General features: G+C 40.0%; 1 protein-coding gene, 1 long non-coding RNA gene and 1 pseudogene across 6 annotated transcripts in view; 1 reads left to right on the forward strand and 2 right to left on the reverse strand.

The window, feature by feature from the left end:
- Window positions 1–2,944: 2,944 nt before the first annotated feature.
- LOC102544477 (thioredoxin pseudogene) lies at window positions 2,945–3,267 on the reverse strand (annotated as a pseudogene).
- Window positions 3,268–9,234: 5,967 nt separating this feature from the next.
- LOC140698266 (uncharacterized) lies at window positions 9,235–18,976 on the reverse strand. The gene is made up of 3 exons (XR_012075914.1): window positions 18,910–18,976; window positions 9,478–9,591; window positions 9,235–9,383 (listed from the first exon to the last, which is right to left on the reverse strand). It is a non-coding gene; the product is annotated as an uncharacterized lncRNA (long non-coding RNA).
- The window catches only part of LOC102525912 (transmembrane domain-containing protein TMIGD3), a 61,041-nt gene continuing 54,812 nt past the window's right edge, over window positions 15,210–21,438 (forward strand). For all 5 annotated transcript variants that reach the window (XM_072968020.1, XM_072968019.1, XM_072968022.1 and 2 more), the window contains exon 1: window positions 15,210–15,305. The gene's annotated coding sequence lies outside the window, so the exon portion shown is untranslated. The remainder of the gene's footprint in view (window positions 15,306–21,438) is intronic.

The raw sequence follows: 21,438 nt of genomic DNA on the forward strand, positions 1-21,438 counted from the left end.
TGGAGAAAACGTCACCCCGAAATAGGAGAGAAGAAGGAAAGGATAGAATTAGAGTTTTTAATTTTTTAGGTGCTGGGGAGGGAGCTCAGGGAGTTCCAACCTGATGGCTTTAATTTTCTCCAAAGATGGAAAGTGAGATGATTTACTGAAAATGAAGGCGTGGAGGGTTTGGGGAAACAAGGAAAAGATGGAAGAGCTGTTGAGAAGGATGACAGATTAAATAGAATAGGTGGAATGTTACAGAATGATTGAAATATACGGAACATGAGGAAGAGGGCGGGAGGAGGCTGCTGGAGGAGATAAGGGGGCAAGCCGCTGGTATTGAGGAGCCTGGGACATGTAAGATCGTGCGACATGAGTCTTCCATGTGGGCATCAGAGTTTCACAGCTTGATGGAGACATAAGAGGTGCTGGGAAAAAAAAATTAGGAATGTGAACCAGCTGGCAAGTCCTAAGTGAAGACTGGGAGACTCAATTCCAGCCAGCTCTGATGATTCAGAGCAAAAATTACTAATTAGTGTAAATGATCACATTTGGTTTGATATTGAAGTTTTTGTTTAGCTAACATTTTTTAACCCCTTGAAGACAGTTGATAACTCTTTCAATGACATATTTCAAGCATACACACACACACATACACACACACACACACACACACACACACATATGTATATATAGTTTTTCCCTTATCAGAGGCACTGGGGATTGAACCCAGGACCTTGTGCAAGCCAAGCACACACTCTACCACTGAACTATACAGCTCCCCATCCTTCAAGTAAATATATTTTAAGTACAGAGAATAATATATTTGGTGGTATTTTGCCACCAAGTAAAAAGCAATCTGAAAGAAGGCAGTGAGGTGACTTCTGAGCATTCCCAATTATCTACTTGTGTGTCTATTCATTCCCCCTTTCATTCCCTTTCTTCAACAACCTAAAAATACTTATTGAACACTGTGTGCCAGACCCTCATCACTGAGGTGAAGAACACATATCTCAATTCATCAGTTTTGAAACGCACATTTCTCACCTCCCCCCAGTGTTTTACTATCTCTGAAATCAATTGGGATACTGCTGACACGGATGTCAGCCAGGCTGCAGTCATGATGCAGTTGCTATGCTCTGTCCAGGCTCAAACTTAGTCTCAGCTGTTCTGTTGTCATTACTTCAGTTAAGTACAGTGTTGGTAATAACATGTTGAGCTTGGTTGCTGTTTAAATTACAAAAAAATTATACTATCATTTGGCATTTGTAATGAAAAGTGATTGTATTTGCAGAAGGCATGAAAATAGTGGCACATGAATCTGACCTCAGTGAAGCAGATATTTACCACTGGAGAAATTACCACAATTCCGTACGTTATTGCAAAAAACAAGAACCAAGTGTTGTCTGGGACCCTTGAAAGAAAAAATACCCACAAACAAATAAAATTGTGTTACATTTTGTTCCTGATACATACACAAAAGATTGCTGCCAAGCAATGCAATTTAGGGCAGGGAGAACTGTGCTGTATTTCAAAGTCATGAGAGGCTGGTGTGACAGATTCCCGGGTCACACAGGGTTATGGTTAAGGCAGGAACTGTGTCATAGTTTAGTTGGCAGGACTTTTTTTTCCCTTAGTGATACATAAAATAAAGATGTGTCTTAAATTAAATGTGTCTTAGAACGGATGTCCTAGAAATATCTAAACATTGTCTTCTAGAGAAACAGAATATCAGACCTATAAGAATGAACTCTTTCCTTTCCAAATGAGGAAACTGAGTCCCCAGAGGTAAGGGGCTGGCTCAGGATTGCACCACACAGCTTGTTAGAGGCAGAGGAAATGTATTTACTACAGAGGGTATTACTGAGCCTCTGGCAGAAGGAGCAAGAAAAAATAAAAATTATGTAATGGCTTAATGGCCCAGACCTCCATTAAAAACCCTACGATTGCTTTTTTTTTTTTCCTATTGGAAGGATGATAAACAGGTTTCGTAACTACTAATCTTTGACAACACGCTTCTGATTTATGCCCATCATCTATATCTCTTTAATCCTCTTAATCACTGGCCTTGCTGGTTTTGCGGTTTAAATATTTCATAGAGCATGCAATCTCAGTGTCCCTTTTAATTTGTCTCAAGAGAATTTCAAGACCTATAAGGCAGTTTTAAAATAGATTCAGATAGCAATCTATCATTTGATGTGACATAGTTTCTTCAATACATTAAAAAAAACAAGTTGCTTACTGTTAGTCCTCCCCGGGAGCTGGGATAGTTAAGGAAAGCAGGTGTCCAAACTTGAAAGGGGAGATTCAACCAAGAACAGCGGTGGTACCATCCTGTCCAAATGATGAAACTACCACATGGAAACAGAGTAACTAGAGAGTGAATGCTTCCTTCCTTATCCTTCTGATCCACGCTATCATAGAAGCCAGCTCTTTGTTTACCTCCCATGGTTCCTAAAATTGGTAAGAAAATAGAATACAGAGTGTGAAAATAAAGATGAAAGGTATTTAATTTTATAGTTTTGCAGTGGAAAGCTGCAGACTCTTGTGATGAGAATTTCATGGCCAGCAGTAGGAGTACCCTAACTGAATAAGATTCTTAAAAAATTTGTTCCTTTGTTTTGGTTATAAAGCTGCTACTGTTCTTATTCTTACCAAATAATTGCATTCTGGTCACTAGTCACACTAGTCAGTTATAAATTATTCCCTATTTATAAATGAATCGCTCTAAAGGCATTAGGAGGATGAAGAGACATTCAGAGAGACCCAATTCCTCTCTTTTCCCCCTCTTTGCGTCTCTTTTTATCCTTAAATGTTTCCAGTGTAGGAGAGGTTTTGCTTTTTTTCATAGTAAAGTCAATCTGTAGTGTATCTTGTTATCCTTCTGATCTTTCTTTTTTGTGAATAAAAACATTATACACTGTAAGCAGCCAATGGCTGGTTATATTTTCAGAAAACAGGATTAGATTAATTCATTACTGGTGGCTTCAAGTTTTCCCTTAGTAGCTCCAGAAAATTCACCCACCTTTGGTTCCTTTTCAAACAACTGGACGGTTGGCATGCATTTGACTTCACACTCAGAGGCAGCATCCTGACAGTCATCCACACCTACATCATCTTCAAGGGACACGGCATTGGGACACTTTTTACTGAGGGAATGAAAAGGAGGCTCAATCAGTTTGCAAGGCCCACACCACGTGGCTGAGAAGTCAACTACTTCTAGTTTGTCTCCAGTGTGTGGAAGGCTTCCTGAAAAGCATACTGTCTCTCCACCTGCTTCGCCATTTTGGCTGTTGAGGTCTGACAAGTAGCTCTAAGAACTGATGGAAATGGATCCAAAGCACTGGCCCAAGCTTCCTGATCATTTTTCTATGCATTTTTCTCAGTTAACGTATCAGTTGTGCAAACAACTCAAGCCAGAAATGGGCAGAAGACCTATACAAACATTTCTCCAATGAAGACACACCAATAGCCAATAGGCACATGAAAAAAATGCTCAGTATCGCTAATTATTACAGAAAAGCAAATCAAAGCTACAATGAAATATCACCTCACACCGGTCAGAAAGGCCATCATTAAAAAGTCCACAAATGATAAATGCTGGAGAATGTATGGAGAAAAAGGCACCCTCTTACACTGTTGCTGGGAATGTAGTTTGGTGCAGCCACTATGGAAAACAGTGTGGAGATTCCTTGAAAACTGAAAATAGACTTACCATATGATCCAGCATTCCTACTTCTGAACATACATCAGAGGAAACTCTAATTTGAAAAGATACACGCACCCCAATGTTCATAGCAGTACTATTTACAATAGCTAAGACTTGGAAGCAACCTAAAAGTCCATAGACATATGACTGGATAAAGAAGTTGTGGTATATTAATACAATGGAATACTACTCAGCCATAAAAAAGAATAAAATAATTCCATTTGCAGCAACATGGATGGACTTGGAGATCATCATACTAAGTGAAGTAAGACAGAAAGAGAAAGAAAAATACTGTATGATATCACTTACATGTGGACTCTAAAAAAATTTTTTAAAAGAACACAGATGAACTTATTTACAAAACAGAAACACACTCACAGACATAGGAAACAAACACCTACTGGGGGCAGGGTGAGGAAGGGGGTGGGGAGGGATAAATTGAGAGGTTGGGATTTGTAGATACTAACTACCATATATAAAATAGATAAACAGCAAGGTCCTACTGTATAGTACAGGGAATTATATTCAATACCTTGTAATGGCCTATAAAGAAAAAGAATAGGAAAAGGAATATATATGTATAAATGAATCACTATGCTGTACACCAGCAATTCATGGAACATTGTAAATCAACTGTACCTCAAAAACAAAAAAAATCAGTTGTATATACAGTTACTTATTCAACATTATTATGTAAACATTTTCTGTTATAATATTCTTAAGTATAATTATTAATAGTTGTATAATATCTCACGGTGAATGTAGCATACTTTTTTGTTAACCTTTTCTCCTGTGGTTATAGATTTAGGATGTTTTTGGGTTTTTGCAATTGTAAATAATGCTGCAATGGACATCTTTACACATTAATCTTTTTCTGTGTGAAATGAGATTCACTTCTTTCAGGCTGACTAGGTATTTTTTAATATACTAAAATGGTAAGTAGTGCATTAGTGGCCTAAAAGTAATAAATGTGTTTAAATTGACTGCATTTAAGGAGGGATTTTTTTTTTTTTTGTAAGCATGTACATCAGTGGTGGACTCCTTGTCCCAGAGAGTAACTGGGCATGTGTTCAGCAATCTGGGATGAAAACTGCCCTTTTGCCCTTTCCCCAAGCAGGGATGACATTGGGGGTGGGTGAGAGAGGGAAAGTTTAGAGGACCAGTGGTAATCTGTGCCTCAAAACCTTTGCTCTGTGACCAGGAAAATATAGAACTCTGAAAAATATTTTGTGAAAATCATTCTTTCCCGCCTTTCCAATTAAAGGATACATTTCATGGAGACAGAGTAGATTCCAGACCTCCACACACCCTTCATTTCCTTGCAGCAATTATAGGACTGTGTGACTGTAGGAGCCAGGAACTCAGCACCATCAAGATCAGGGCAGGGAGACCAGGCTCTGGCCGGGGTGGGAGTAATCCCCTAGCTTGGCACCTAGTAGCTTCAAAGGATAATTTGATCCAAGAGCCCTTAGGTCACACTTTCTAACACAGCTGCTAGAACACACACCCTATAAACAGGAAATGCCTTAGGAAGTACAACTGAGTACTTCTTATTTTTATTTTTTTTAAGAAACTATTAAAAAGCCTGAGCAGAGGATGACATTTATCTGGCATTACAGTTAACAAGCTAGAGGTGCTCCCTGACAGCCCTGGTTTTATGTTCTGGGCAATTGTGTGCCCACTGCTGTTTAACAGGTGCTTAAATTCCCAAATTAATCTGTAACTCATTTTGCCGCGTAAAATGCGTGTCTAGTCAAGGGATATGTCAGTTGCATAGTTCGTTTTTGCTGCCGCAGAAAAGGAAAAGATTTACTAAACCCTAAACCAATTTTTAGGTACCCCTGTGCATGGAGTACGGAAAATGTAACACTGGGAAAAAGGAAAGCCGTGTACAACAGAGAACGAGGAGGCTCTAGTTGGTTGACTAGCATCAGGAGGAACTAGAATTAAGAACTGCTGACTTCTAGAAAAGGCTTAGCTGTGCGGTGGCCACACTACTCACCTACCCCTTGTGCCAGGTTCCACCCCTGCCCTGGCTCCATACCATTTGTTCAGCCTCACCTGTTTCACACCACAGGGCCTTTACACGTGCTCCACAACACCTGGAAAGCCCCTATTCCTCTCTTCTCCCATATTTGGTGAATTCCTCCCCGTCCTTCAGGGCTAAGATGTCATTTGATTTGGTTATAGCATGAAGACAGCATAGCAGAGTGGAGAGAACTTGGACTTTAGAGTGAGATATAACAGGGTTTAAATCTTGGCTCCATTTTTTACTAGACAGCTGACCTTGGACAAATTGACTTGACCTCCGTGAGTCTGTTTCCTCTCTAGTTAACGGAGTTGATACCTTGCTCACTGGAGTGTTATAAATATTAAGCAATACAACAATATAAAGTGCTTGGCATACGGTAGACAATAAATGTCAATTTCCTTCTGCTGTCCCTGTCTTCCAAGCCTTCCTTAGTTCTCTAGGCAGCATTGCTTTATTTAAAACTTAAGAGTATGAGCCTATGTTATCTCTGAGACTGTAGAATCCACACAGTATTCAAGTTCCTCATGCCATGTTTAAGTTTTAGGGCTTCCAGATGGAATTTTTAATTTGTTTATTTATTCAAGAAATATTTATTTAATGACATCAGATGGCAGCGAGTCCCAACACTTGGGTTCTTACTATGTTTTTTCTTCCTTTGGAATAGGGTTTCTCAACTTTGACACTATTGATGTTTGACCCGGATAATCCTTTGCTGCCGGGCAGAGGACGGCGCTGTCCTGTACTCTGCGGGATGCTGAGCTGTGTGCCTGACCTCTATCAGCTGGAACCTGGTGCCAGTGCCCCCAGTCCAGTTGTGACAATCCCAAGTATCTCCAGACATTGATTATTCTTGGTTGAGAAAAACTACTCTAGGACTTTGCTCTCTTGGTTATTTCTCCTCTCTAGGATCTATATTCAGCCTCTCTTGTCACCTTTCTCTCATGAAAATATGCTATGTTCTCCAGTCTTTCAAAATAAACCAAATCAATCAAACAAAAAGCCCTCTCCCTTGACAGTTAAGCTCTCCAAAAGCGTTGCCTATATCCCTTGTCCCTTTCCACCCATTCTTCTACCTGCTGCAGTCAGGCTCCCCCACCCCCTTCATGAGATGCTCTGGCAAAGTTCCTGCTGATAAATGGCTAAACCCCGCGTTCTCTCTCCACTGCTCACCTTGCTTGGCCTCTGTGCCGTTGGACACTCCTTAAATTCTAGGCTGTCTTTCTTTCCTGCTCTTCTTTGAACCTCTTTCACAAACCCTAGTGGTTTCTCCTAGTGGGATCTCTTTTGCTCTGCCTCTTAAATTCTGTCATTCCCCAGGCCTCTGTCCCTGGTCTTCTCTCTTCTCTCTCCCTACACACATTCACCTTCTCAAGGCTTTAATTCTTATTTAAGCATCAACTCCAAAATGTTTAGTTCCAGCCCAGATTTCTCTCCCGTGGGTCTCATAGACATCTCAAGGACAACTTGTTCTCCACATCTCCTCCTCCCAAAGTTACTTCTCCTCCCATCTTTCAATGCCCCATCTCATCAGCCCAATGGAGTACATTGTGCTTTGGGCCCTGGAGATGCAGATATTAGGTGGGGACTTCAGTAAAGATGTTCAGCTTAGGTAACCTAGTCATGCAAGGCTGAGCCAGTTCCTTGGTGGTCCTCCTCACAGCACTCTGGCTGTAGCCAGCATGGTGCTGCGAACCTTAGTGTTACATTAAATGAGATCACTTCCGGAAAGCACCTGGCACACAGTAGGTACTCAGTACGTGTTAGCTCTCTTTCCCTGTTATTTTCTTCTGGAAGACACACTCCAGGACATTAAGATTTGCGAATGGGTAGTGAGATTATAAGTGATTTTTTTCTTCTGTTCTCTATTTTTTTTCCCATTGAAAAGAAATTGTTTTTGCAGCTAAAGAAAAAAGTTTTGCTAAAACGCTCTCACACAGACAACTGATCATGCCACACCCCTTTATTGGCCGGTTGTCGCCCCTTGGTCAAGTTTAAACCTCTGAAACCATAGCTTACAAGATGATCTGTGATTTGGCCTTGATCTCGTTATGTAACCGTATCTCATGCTCTAACACCTCCCCCACACATTACACTCTCTGGCAACTCCAGACCTCTTCCAGATCTCTGAACAAGTCAGGCTGTTGCCTGTTTCTGCATAGAGTTCCCTCTCTGCTTGGTGACTGACCCATGCCCTCCGTCCGTTCCTTTCCACTCCGTGTCCACACACAAGTCCATACTTAAAAGGACATTCTGGGACACCTGACCTATTCTCTTTTCTTAAAACTCAGCTCAAACACATCCTTGCTGAACACTTTTTTTTTTTCTCTTTCTGTTTTCTTTTTTTTTTTTTTTAACATGCATCCTTCTCAGCTTTATTTTATCTGTGTACTGGAGTCATTTTGCCTGCTAGACTAAATTGCTTCCATTTCTTAATTTTCAATAGTGATTCAGTACCTTCCTCCACGTAATAGTCATTCAAATTCATGTTTGTTCTTTTCCTTTCTTTCTTTCTTTTTTTTTTAGTGAAGCATGTATTCTTTTTGCGGGAGGGGGTAATTAGGTTTATTTATTTTTAATGGAGGTATTGGGGATCAAACCCAGGACCTCAAGCATGCTAAGCATGCAGTCTACCACTGTGCTATTCCCTCCTGTTTGTTGAATTCCACTCAATCAACCTCTAGTTCTGTTGTGTCTGCTTAGGCACCCCAATGCTTTCCTTTATTTTTGTTAGAAGAGAGGTGATTGGACTTAAGCCTTCCTTTCCACAGGACTGCACCAGATACTGGTGCATAGCTTGTCCCTGAAAGTCCTGGTCAGTTTGATGTCTTCCTTGATCAGCGCAGGTTGATAATTAAAAGTATAATGTTGTGGTGGGGGTGGTTTGTGCAGTGAGTTTTGTCCTTAGTCTGTCCCAGATCACTTGGTCTGTCTGCAGCTTTTGCAGGATCCCAGGCAAAAACATGTACAGCCAAGACTTTGGGGCCAATCAGGCCCTTGGAAAGGACAGAAAGCCAGGAGTCTACACCAGCTTATTCATAGCGAGATGGAAGAGATGCACATGGCAAAGTATGGGGAAAAGACGAGATGCTTCCATACCCTCTCCAAGGGCGCTGCTCTCCCCAAATCTCCACGTGTCCACCAAGCTGGAAGCTTCTGAACACTTTTCTTATCTCTTAAATCTCCAGGCTGAAGGTAAACATGCTTTGCCACTCTGCCCATTTAGACATTTGTCAGGGCGCGTAGGACACCCGATTGTATTTGTTTGTTGCCTCCTCTGTCTCCCTCTAAGAGACTATTCCTCCTTAAGGGCAAGGACTGTGTCTTTTGTTTGGCAAAGAGTAGATGTTCATTTAGATTTTATCTAACTGAGAAGCCCTGTAGTAGGCTTTCGGATGGGAGGGGGAAGAGGAAGTAAGCCACAGCCCCTGCTGCCTTTATAAGGCTTGTAATTGGATCATGGAAATGAATGTGATTAAGTGGGGTAAAGAAAGAAGAAATCAGAAGAAAAGCGGAACACTTTATACACTTTATTTCTCACTTAATCCATGATTTACTTGGAAATGAGTGCTATTATTTCGTAAAGATGAAAAATGAAGACTTTAATGAAGTTCAATGACTTGACTAAGCAGCCAGTGAGTTTCCAAAATCCAAGATCCTCATCTAAACACAAAAATATTGATTCTACAGTTTGAATGAGGTCCTCAAACCCCTATTCAGGGGAAAATTACCATCAGGGGTCATTGTGATCCCTTACCTTACAAGACACCTGGATCCCTGCAAAAGAATACGAGATATCAGCTGATGAATCCAGCTTTTCAGGGGCTGAGATCTCTGTGCTCCTTCTCAATCCATCCTCCTGCCTCCAACTCTAGAAAAATGTTAAAAACAGAAGCTTCCCTGAGTTGCTGGAGCCACATTTGCTTGCCCTAGGGAAGCTCCTGGGGCTCAGGGGACAAGGCAGATCTGACCTGTGTGTGGTCGGGCTCCCCAGAGAGACTACTTCCTGGGGCACAGTTAGAGCGATGAGCCCTGCTGTGGCTTTGGAGGCTCTATTAAAGATGCTTGTCACAGGTTGCCTAGTAACCCAAGGCCGAGTCTGTGCTTCCTCCTCCCCAGGCCCTCTTCCTAAAGCTCCGCCTGCAGGCCCACCTGGAGACCTACCTCCTGATAACTTTGTTAATAACTTTAGAGTCTGACTGAGATCAGGGAGCCTCCAAGCTGGCACCAACACCCGTTATACTCTCCAAAGATAAGGAAACCAAACATTAGCTAGCTGGTGGCAAACAGTGCTATAAACTCACCCACGCCTTCCTCCCCTCACCCCTTCAAAGCAGCAGCAAAATGCCACTCCTGGCCTTATTTGGATAGGGAAATAAAGAACTAAATGCGACCTCAAGTGGACTATTTAAGGTTGCTTCAGTCCAGAGAGGTTCTCCTACAGAGAACATTTTCATTTCCCCTGGAATCAAGTGCCTACCTTCCTTCCTTCCTCCCAGGATTCTCCAAATAACTTCACATGCCTGAGCACCTCACTCTATGGCCCCGAATTATACATTCACTTAAATGGTACTGTAAACTCTGATCGTTATGCATCCATTTAAGATGCAGTTTAGAGAGTATTTTCTAGCCTCTTGATGTATTTTGTTTTGTGTCTTACGTATCCACATAGTTTTTAATCACCTTGGGACCAAACAACCTATTTCTTGAGTGTTGCCTGCTGTGGTCCTCTGAGCAGCAGCCTGAGAATCATTTCGGAGCGTGTTAGAAATGCAGGCTCACAGGCAGGCCCCACCTTAGACCCACTGAATCAAAATCTGCATTTTAACAAGATCCTTGGGTGATCCACATGCACCTTAAAGTTCGGACAACAATTCAGATTCTTTTGCTATGGTTTTGTACATATTATTTATTTCTTTGGTGCCCTGTGCAGATATTTTTATTAATAGTACATAGTAATCAGAACAAGAAATTTTACTGAGCATTTGCGTGCTGGGTGATTTATGCGTGTTATTTCTTTTAATTGTTACTGTATTAGTTTGCTAGGACCACCCTAACAAAGTACACAGACTAGGTGGCTTAAACTACAGAAGTGAATCTTCCCACAGTTCTGGAGGCTTGAAGTCCAAGATCAAGGTGTCAGCCAGTTTGGTTTCTACTGAGACCTCTCCCCTTGGCTTGCGGACAGCTGTCTTCTCGCTGTGCCCTCGCGTGGTCTCTCCTGTGTGTGTGCCTGTCTGGTGTCTCTCTCCGTGTGTCCAAGTTTCCTCTTCTTATAAATCAGATTGAATTAAGGCCCATCCTAATGGCTTCATTTTAACTTAATTACCTCTTTAAAGACCTTATCTCCAGACAGAGTTACATTCTGTGGTACTGGGAGTTAGGACTTTTTAACCTTTAAATTTTGGACGGATACAATTGAGCCCATAACAGCTATAAAGTGGCTAATTATTATCATCCCCATTTTACAGATAAAGCAACAGAGGCTTAACAAAGTTTGTTCACTTGATTAATGCCACACATCTAGTAATGACAGAGCCAGAACTGGAACTTTTTGTTTACTCATTTATTTAGAAAATATTTATTGCACACTTACTATGTCCTATGCATTGTAGTTAGTGATAAGGATACAGAAATCATGGTTCTTGCTCTCATAAACCTTATATTTTTGTGGATTATTTTTCATCCTGGAGTCTCTGTGTTTAACCTCTTTACTGCTATAGAGATTCATCTTTATGTAAGTCCACATGTTACTTGTTGCCAAATTCAAGAAAACAGTATAACAACCTTGCTTACAAAACCAGGCTCTGAGTCTAGCTTTATAAACATCTATCTGGGACTATATTTCTTTCAGGTCAGTCCATTTCCTAGAGTGAACAACTCATTCTAGTTCATCTGGAACTTGGACTTTCCTGGGTTTAGCACTGAAAGTCTTGTGTCCCAGAACTTCAGTCCTAGGCAAACCATCATAGTTGGTCCCCCTGATATTTCCTGCGTTGGGCCTTGCTAGGACAGAGGATGAGGAAGGAGTAGTCATCACATAAATAGAGTCCAATTTCAGAAGCATACTGGACCGATGGGGCAATGAAACTTCAGGTTCGCCCAGGCCTCTCTCTACTGCAGAAATAACAGATCAACCTACTGGCCCCACAGATGGAAACTGAACCAGGGGTTAAATGGAACCTCTCCAGCATCAGTTTTTCTCAATATAAACATGAACACTGTGAATGCGCAGCATAATCTCTTGAGGTCCCTCAGCTGAGAATTCAGGAATTTCTGAGTTCCAAACATCAAATTATCCTTCCTTAGATAATCTCAGCTTCAGTTAACAACAGGTGAGAAACTCTAGCTGCGGGCAGCTGGGGTGGCCCAGGCGGTCCTCTCAGTCCACTATCTCAGGGAGAATGGGCTGCTGCGCTTGCTAAAGCTAGAGCCCTTGGGAGGTGGAAAAAGGTGCTGCTGAAAGGCAGCCAGAACCTCCTGCATAATTGATGCCCGCAGCCGAGCCCTGCTGACCTGCTGTGGTACTTCCCTGGTGCTGGTGCATCCCCACTGCCCACTGGCTCTTAGCTGCAGCTTCTGGCGAGCTCTTGCATATTGGAAATGACAGACTTAGCTGCAGATGTGCCAAGGGCCCTGTACTTACCTTCAGCTTTTTGTTTTTCTGTTAGCCCTTGAGGCTTCAATGCAGGGGTCAGAGAATAAGGAATAGACAGGGAGCCTCATAATTACTTAAATCTACGGAAACTCCAGAATAAGAAATTTAGGTTTCTAACAACAACACCAAAAATGGCCAAAGTGTATTCTGTTTGATCTGTTCTCTCACCAAATTCAAGTTTGTGTGTGGAATTGGCAGCATGCATTCTCCTGGCAGGGTGGCCTGTCACAGCAACAAGGGTCCTCCATAAGACTTTCTGATTTCAGGAAAAGGGGATACCTTAACCATATTTAGTTCCTAAATATGCTTCTTATATTCCAAGTTAGTCAAGGAATTTCCTGATACAGGTTTAACTGAGAACCTACTATGTGCAATTGTGGTATAATAAAAAATAGATGGTTAGTTTTTAGCTTGAATTCCTGGCACAGAATTCCCAAGCCCCATGGAATCTCCTGAGTGATAGGAGCATCTCCTGTTACTTATAAACAGCCCCTTTTGACTATACCTGAATTTTTGCTAATGAAGTGACTCAGCGTGGGACCCCTAGGTAGCTTCAAGATGGAGGTTGGTCACCAGAAAGACCAAACCTTCAGCCCTACTCTCTGACCTCCAGGGAGGGGAGGGGCTTGGAGTTGACTTACAAAAACAAGGGGACCCAGGGAGCTTCCAGGCTGGTGAACACACTGATGTCCTGGGAGGGCAATGAACACAGAGAGGACACAAGAAACTCCACGCACCCTCCCAACCCCCAGCTCATACTTAGCTCATACATATGTATTTCTTCCATGTGGCTGTTCTTAAGTCATATCCCTTATAATGAACTGGTAAATAGTGTTTTCCTGAATTCTATGAGTCATTCTAGCCAATTATGGAACCTGAGGAGGATGGTGGTTGTGGGAACTCTCAGATTTGCAGTTAGCCAGGCAGAGGTGTGGGTAGCCAGAGCACCTCGTTTTGCCTGCTGTCTGAGGTGGAGGCAGACCTGTGGGACACTAACTCTGGAAGTTCGTGTCAGAACTGAGTGATGTTGCTGGTGTTGGAGAACTGGAACATGGTGTGAAAAACTCCCACAGCATTGGTGTCCAAAGCAGCATCAGAAAACATACTTAGCAATGAACATACCAAGCACCAAGGAGGAGACACAACTGTAATAGATGGTCATTCAGAGTTTGCAATCAATCAGGGGTTGAGATGCACATGAAAAAATGCACAATTCCAAATCATTTTGGTAAGTGCCCAACAAGTTAATGGCTGTATCCCATTAGGCTTTGATTTGACCTTGAAATACCTTTCAACTCCAATATAATTTCAATTTATATACATTCTAAGGTGCACAGACTGTAGATTTTATAAGAGAACAAGAAGCAAGCAATGGCTCCTACCTCCACGTGGCCTCAGAGACTCTTGGTTTCAGACTCTGCTTCTGGAAAGGTCTGCCACCTTGACCAGCATGGCAGCTGACACAGCAAGAGAGCTGGGTGCTAGCTATTTAAATTCATTAAAATTACAAGTTCAGGTCCTCAGTCATAGTAGTCACATTTCAAGTGCTTAATAACCCCATGTGGCTAGTGACCACCGCATTGGACAGCACAAGTTTAGACATCACTTTCTCGGACATGTCCAGTTTGCATTGGGTGCCCTCCCATATGTTACAACAGCAGTCTTTGCTTAAGCCGACCAAAGTGCTTCTCATACTATGATATAGATGTCTGCTTACTTGTCTCTGTTTTTCATTAGACTCTAACCTTCTTGACATTGGAAATTCGTCTTACAAATCTTTGTCTTTTCAGCACCCAACAATCCTGGCTAAGATAGCTGCTCAGCGTGTTTGAATGAGGTTGAATGCCTGAATAGCAGCATCTTCTCTGGGCCTTCAAGACACTACAGAATCTGCTGCCTGATTCACTCTTGTGCTGCATCTCCATCCACACTCCCCTTGTTCACTCTGCGGCAGCCACACTGGCTCCTTGCCATTTCTTGGATGCTTTATGGATGTGCGAATCTCAGGCCCTCAGCTCTCTGTTCTCTGTGCCTGGAAAGCCATTCCCTGGAGAGCTGTTGACTTTGCTTGCTCCATCACTGCATGTAGGTACCTCTTTAAAGCTACCTCCTTCTGCCAGTAATTTTCTAACCCCTTAACTTTATTTTTTACTTTTTTTTGGGGGGGGAGGTAATTAGGTTTTATTTATTTATCTATTTATTTTTAATGAAGGTACTGAGGATTGAACCCAGGACCTCGTGCATGCTAAGCATGTATTCTACCAGAGCCATGCCCTCCCCCCACTTTATTTTTTATCATGGTGCCCATCACCACTTGACTCTCCCTACTAGAGTTTGTTAATTATTATTTACTTATAATTGATTATATTTACTTATATTATTTTCTTATGACTGTTAATTACTACTAGAATACAAGTTTTATGAGAGTAGGCACTTTTCTGTGATGTTCAGTGCCGTCTTTCCAGAAACTAGAACAATCCCTGGCACCTAATGGATGCTCATTAAATATTTATGGATGGCAAGGTTAAACTATCTTTCACAGAGGAGCTTAGGGAAAGGAAAAAGACAATAAGGCACTCAGAGGCAGAGTTCCAGAAATTTCTGTATTTCCTCTACTTCAAATTTTAAAATGTCCAAATGGCTTGGAAAGTTCTTCAATGGCTTTTCTCTGGCTTAAGGTGCAAAAATTTTGTTGCAGGAGAAAAAGGATATTCAGGAGTTTGACGAGGTAAGGGCTTCATGAGTAATTCCAGTTCTTTGCCCTCAGCACCCACCCAGAACCAGAGTATTCCTGGTCCTCTAAAGGCAGAAGGGTTGGATGGGTGGAATGTGGCTGTTGGAAGCTTCCATGGCAGTTGGTCAGGGAGATCATCAGTTGGACTGATGGCGAGGACTCCAGCAGGTTACTTGGAACAGAAAAGGACCAGGTAGGAAAGGTCCTGGGAAGAGCAGTTAGACTGATGCTGGCCTGCCCGAGTCCTGAGTGGCAGTGAGGCAGAGCAGAAAATGTGAGAGCTAGAGGCAAAGCTCTTGGTCTCAGTCTGCACACTGACCACTTTCGGACATGACTTGGTGACGTAGGGGCAAGCTGCTCTCAATCAATGCTTTGTCCTCACTTGTAACACAGAGATAATTTGTATTTCACAGGATTGTTGTGAAGGTGACATGACATGATAGATATGAAAGTGCTCTGCCAGCTGTGAAGTATTTGAGAAAGATGAGTTTTTAGCACTGAAGTCATTTTCCCATGAGTTTTCCTGTCTGTTCACTCTACACAATCATTGAATTTACCAGTTGTATACAACTCAGGGCTCTTGTAAACTTTTATTTTGTTATAAAACTCAGCCCTTTCCTCCTGAATGTCCCTCAGGGTTCAGAAAAAAAAAATCAGTTGGTCTTGGAGAAACACTATAATTTTGTGACTTAAGGAGAAAAATTTGGGCATTTCACCAAATACTGTTTTCCATTGATCTCATATGTGAATTTCTTATATCCCCAGATAGACTGTAAACTGCTTGGTGGAAAGCACAGACTTCAGAATCATTTACTCCTGGGTTTAAATCTTGACTTTGCTACATACTTGCTATGTAGAACTTTGGGTAAGGTTACTTGATATCTTAAAGCATCTGTCTTCTCATCTACAATATTGACATAATAATATCATTGTAAAGTGTTGTTAGAATTGAAAGAGATAATACATCCAGTTCTCAACCCAGTGCCTAGTACATAGTTAGAGCCTAATTAATACCTTCTGAACAATAGTTGCCAGCACAACACTCTGCACATCATACTAGAATTGGGTTTTCCCCAAATATTTGAGAACTGGAATTGAAGCAAAGAAAACAAACAATAAATCAAGGTCAATTTTGGTTTCAATCTTCCAGCCTATCAACAGACACTGAAAAGGATATGGCTTTCTGACCTAGGCAGAGACTTAAGCAGTAATATAAAAGCAATTTACTTTCTTGTGTTGACAACTGATAACTCTTGACCTGAAATATGGCAGGGGGTTTGGGCAGAGGAAGAGGATATTGGCAATATTAGTAGCGAGATGTTGATAGGATGGTGGTGGGATATAGACAGCATATTTTCAGGGATATTTTCCAGTTTCAAATCATCTGCCCCATTTCCAAACCATGTGTCTTGATTTTTGTTCAGAAATTTTAATGGACACAACTGTAGATGTATTATTGTACATCAACAAAATGATTAGCATCATATTTATTTGTTTAATTATTTGTTCAATTTATCCCTATAATCGACAGCTTTTAAACTGCTGAGCTCTGTACTAGGTTTTAAGGTCAAAGACATGGCACAGATCTTGACCTCATGTTCTGTAATTTAAAAAATAAAGTATTCATTTTTAGGTAGAATTATTTTTTCATCACAGCCTTTGAAGGACATTAGTCTTCTCTATTCCTGTTTCTACTCTGGTGTTGATAAAACAGTTGTCAATCTAAATATCATTCCTCCATAGGTGATATCTTTTCGCTTTGACAGGTCTTAACATGTTCTCTTTGTTAATCTGTGATTTTACTCCAATGTATCTACACATGTATTTATTTTATTAGGGATTCACTGTGATTTCTTAAGTTGAACATATGTGTTTTTACCAGTTCTGGAAAATTATCAACCATGATCATTTTTCAAGTTTTAAAAAAATTGTCATATAATATACAAGAAAAATTTACCATATTAACCACCTTTAAGTGTACAATTCAGCAGCATTAATTGCATTCACATTGTTGTACAACCATCACCACCATCTGTCGCCAGAACATTTTTTATCTTCCAAAACTTCAATTCTGTACTCATTAAACACTAACTCTCCCTTACCCCAGCTCCTGGTAATCACCATTCTGCTTTCTGCCTCTGTGAATTTGACTACTCTAGGTACCTTATGTAGCTGGACTCAAATGGTATTTGTCCTTCCATGACTGCCTTATTTCACTCAGCATGATTTCCTCGAGGTTCATTTGTATTGTAGTATGTGCCTTTCCTTTTTAAGACTGAATAAGAGAGAAAAAAATGTGACAATGAATATATATATGTTCATGTATAACTGAAAAATTTTGCTTTACACTGGAATTTGACACAACATTGTAAAATGATTATAACTCAACAAAAAAATGTTAAAAAAAAGACTGAATAACACAATATTTCGTTGTGTTGTCTCTACCACACTTTGTTTATCCATTCACCCAGGTTAGGTTGTATTTCCGTCTTTGGGTTATTGTGAATAATGCTGCTATGAACATGGGTGTACCGACATCTGTCTGAGTCCCTGCTTTCAGTCCTCGTGGCTATATAACCAGAAGTGGAATTGCTGTATCATGTAATAACTCCATTTTAAATCTTCCGAGGAACTGCCGTACTATTTTCCATAGTGGCTGTGCCATATTACATTCTTATCAGCAAGGTACAAAAGTTCCAGTTTCTCCACATCCTCATGAACATTTGTTATTTTCTGTTTGGTTTGGCTTTCTGTTTTGATAGCAGCCATCCTAATGGGTGTGAAGTGGTATCTTACTGTCGTTTTGATTTGGATTTCCCTAATAATTAATGATGTTGAGCATCTCCTTATGTGCTTATCAATTATTTGTATATCTTCTTTGGAGAAATGTTGATTCTATTCGAGTCCTTTGCTTATTTTTTACTTTTGTTGTCATTGTTGCTGAGTTGTAGGAACTCCATCTATTCTAGATTTTAATTCCTTATATTAGATATGTGATTTGCAAATATTTTCTCCCATTCCATGAGTTGCCTTTTCACTCTGTTAATAGCATCCTTTGATGCACAACAGTTTTAAATTTTGGCATAGTCTAAATTATTTATTTATTTACTTTGTTACCAATTTATTTATTTACTTACTTTTGGCGTCATATCCAATCCAATGATACAAAAGTACTTCCTTATGTTTTCTTCTATGAGTTTTATATGTTTAGCTCTTCCATTTAGTATTTTTATCCATTTAAAATTAGTTTTTGTATACAGTATAAAGCTTCAGTTTTTTTTGCATGTAAACATCTAGTTTTTCCCAACGCTATTTGTTGAAAAGACCATTGTCTTTTTAAATATTGCCTCTTTTTTCATTTGTAGTCTCTCTTTCGGAAAGCCCGATATAGATTTCTCACATCATCCTCCGTGTTTCTTAATCTTAATTTGTATTATCTTTTTTTTTTTAAAAAAAACTTATTTATGAGGAGGTACTAAGGATTGAGCCTAGGACCTCATGCATGCTAAGCATGCTTTTTACCACTTGAGCTATACCCTCCCCCCTGTTTCCATTATCTTTGTAATATTAATTCTGTTTAATTTCCTCAGCTTTGTTTTTCAACTTACTAGTTGTTCTTCTGGGTCAGTCTACTATTTAACCTGCCCACTGAGTTTTAAATTCAATTATTATATTTTCTTAATCTCTAGAAGATCTATTTAGTTCTTTTCCAAATATGACTTAATGTTTCTGACAGACTCTTATTCTTTGCCCATACTTTCAATTATTCTCATACTTTTAAAGTATGTTATACATACTCATTTAATATTCTGCAACCATTAATACTTGTATTAAAGTCTTGGCTGGTGATTTTTTTTCCCTGTATGTTTCTGCTGTCTCTCACTTAGGGAATTTTGTGTACTTGTGTATCTTGTGATTTTTGATTGTGAGCTAACATTCCTTGGAACTTTGTGGAAATTCTTAGAGACCTGAGTGGCGAGAATTTGTGTTTGCTTTTACCAGAGGCTAGGGTACTACCAATCTGGGGCCACATTGAACTAAATTTTTGATTTGGATTTTTTTTCAGAACATGAAGAAAATCTGAATTCAGGCTCCAAACTTATCTGAGATCTCACATGTGCTTAAAAATTCACAAAGCTGACTTTTGACCCTGTACCAAATGCTATGACTGATCTATTAACTGTTTTATTTTACTACATTCCTTTGACAGATATATATGTGTCTCTTTTAACTAGTTAGTATACTATAGTCCTTTGCAACTCTTGAATAAATGTTTGGGTCTCTCATGATACTCTTGAACTTACTTAGACTTGAGACTTAACTGTGCTGCCTCCAAGTGGCCATTAAAACAAATGCTGTAGAGAAACAGACTCACAGACATGAAAACAAACTTATGGTTAAGTGGGGGAGTGGGAAGGAGAGTCGAGAGATAAATTGGGAGTTCAGGATTTTCAGATACTAACTACTATATAAAATGAAGAACTTAAAAACCAAGGTCCTACTGTACTATGGCACAGGGAACTATATTCAATATCTTGTAATGGCCTATAATGAAAAAGAATATGAAAAGGAATATATATGTGTATACGTATAATTGAATCACTATGCTGTACACCAGAAATTAACACAACTTTGTAAACTGACTTTTCTTAAATTAAAAAAATAAAATGAAAATTAAAAAAAATGAACATGAAAAATGCTCTAGATTACTATGAATCAGCAAATGCTCTAGAACAGCTCCCTGCTTTAGCATTCACTCTCCACTTTAGATCTGTGCTGTGGTTTCATCTTTGACCTTTTAATATTTCTTTTATTTTCTTGCCAAACAGAAGATATTTGTTATATTTTATCTGATGGTTTTGAGAGATTTATAGCAGAAAGGTTTTTCAGATATGAAATCCTCTGTAGTATCACATACCTCCACAGGTTCTCATAGTTCTAAATTCTGTCATTTTTTAACTTGATCTTTGGTGTGTGTTTTGTTAATTTTATTATGTTTGTGTACGGTGTTTTATTTTAATTCTTATAATAGGTCTGTGAGATAGGTATTATTATCATCATTCCTATTTTAAAGATGAAGAATTCGAGACATAGAAAAATTAAGTAATATGCCCAAGGTCACACAGCCAATAAGTAGTAGGTATTTGAATCTGGGAATTATGGCTTCAGTGCACCTGCCCTTAACCACTGCAATCAATCATATTCAGTTTCTTTTTTTGTACCCAGCACTCTTCCTTCCTGCTTACAATCAGAATGAGGAGGCAATGAATCCCCGTATGGAACTATTAAAAAAAATGTAAGAAAATGTATACTCAAATTCTGTGGTATGTGTACAGGTTCTTAAGTACTATCCATGTTTCCAGAAAGGGCAATCAATGGAGAAGTTTCCTACCAGTTTTAGACTTGAACTAGGTTTTGAGAAATGGATTAGAAAAGACTTAAGTAGGAGAAAAGGGAATGAGGAAGAAATTCGAAAAGTTGGGGTGGGGATATGCACCCAATGTCAGAAGAAGAAATGAGCATAATAATATATGTTTGAAAACCCTGGCCCAAGAAGCAGAAGATCTTCTTAAAGAAGAAATGGGCAATTCGGCTGGACAGGTATGAGGAGCCTGAAAGTCAGATAAAGAAATTTATACGTAAGAGGTAGAACTTAAGTTTATGGGAGACACCTTTGTACTAGCATACCAGATGAAAATTATGAAAAACCATGATGGGTCTGATATTTTACTCTACCTGCAAGCAAAAAAGGTAGCTTGTTGCATGGATGCTGGCAGAAGACACAAAGCTCCTGAGTCAGAGACAAAGGACTTATTTGTGGCACAGGAAGAAGCATGAGTTTCAGTTTTCCATCTGCTATCCTTGCTCCTGGAGTCCCACAGAAGGGATGCAGAGTGAATGCTGTATATGCCAGGGGTTTGTATCACAGCTGAGGAACCTCAAGCCTGAGGAACTCCAATCTTTTATAATGGGCTACAAGAACACTTGCCTGATTTTTGCCCAGAGGAAGACACTATGTTTATTATACTAAACAATAAACAAACCTGTTCCCTACCTTAGAGGAAGACAGTCCAAAAATAAAACCACTTGTGCCTCTGCTTGCAAGATGGGAAGCAACATGAGAAAACCCATGACAAATTGTTGCCCAAAAGAAGGAATCTGAAAAATAGCAGTCTGAGTATGAAGTATTTGTGACATTTTATGTAATCTCCATGAAAGCGGGGATTTTTACCTGGTGCTATGGATTGAATGTTGGTGTCTCCTCCAAATTCATAAGTTGAAATTTTAATCCCCCATGTAATGATATTTTGTGAGGTAATTAGGTC

The sequence above is a fragment of the Vicugna pacos genome, chromosome 9 (genome assembly GCF_048564905.1).
Source record: "Vicugna pacos chromosome 9, VicPac4, whole genome shotgun sequence".
NCBI lineage: Eukaryota > Metazoa > Chordata > Mammalia > Artiodactyla > Camelidae > Vicugna > Vicugna pacos.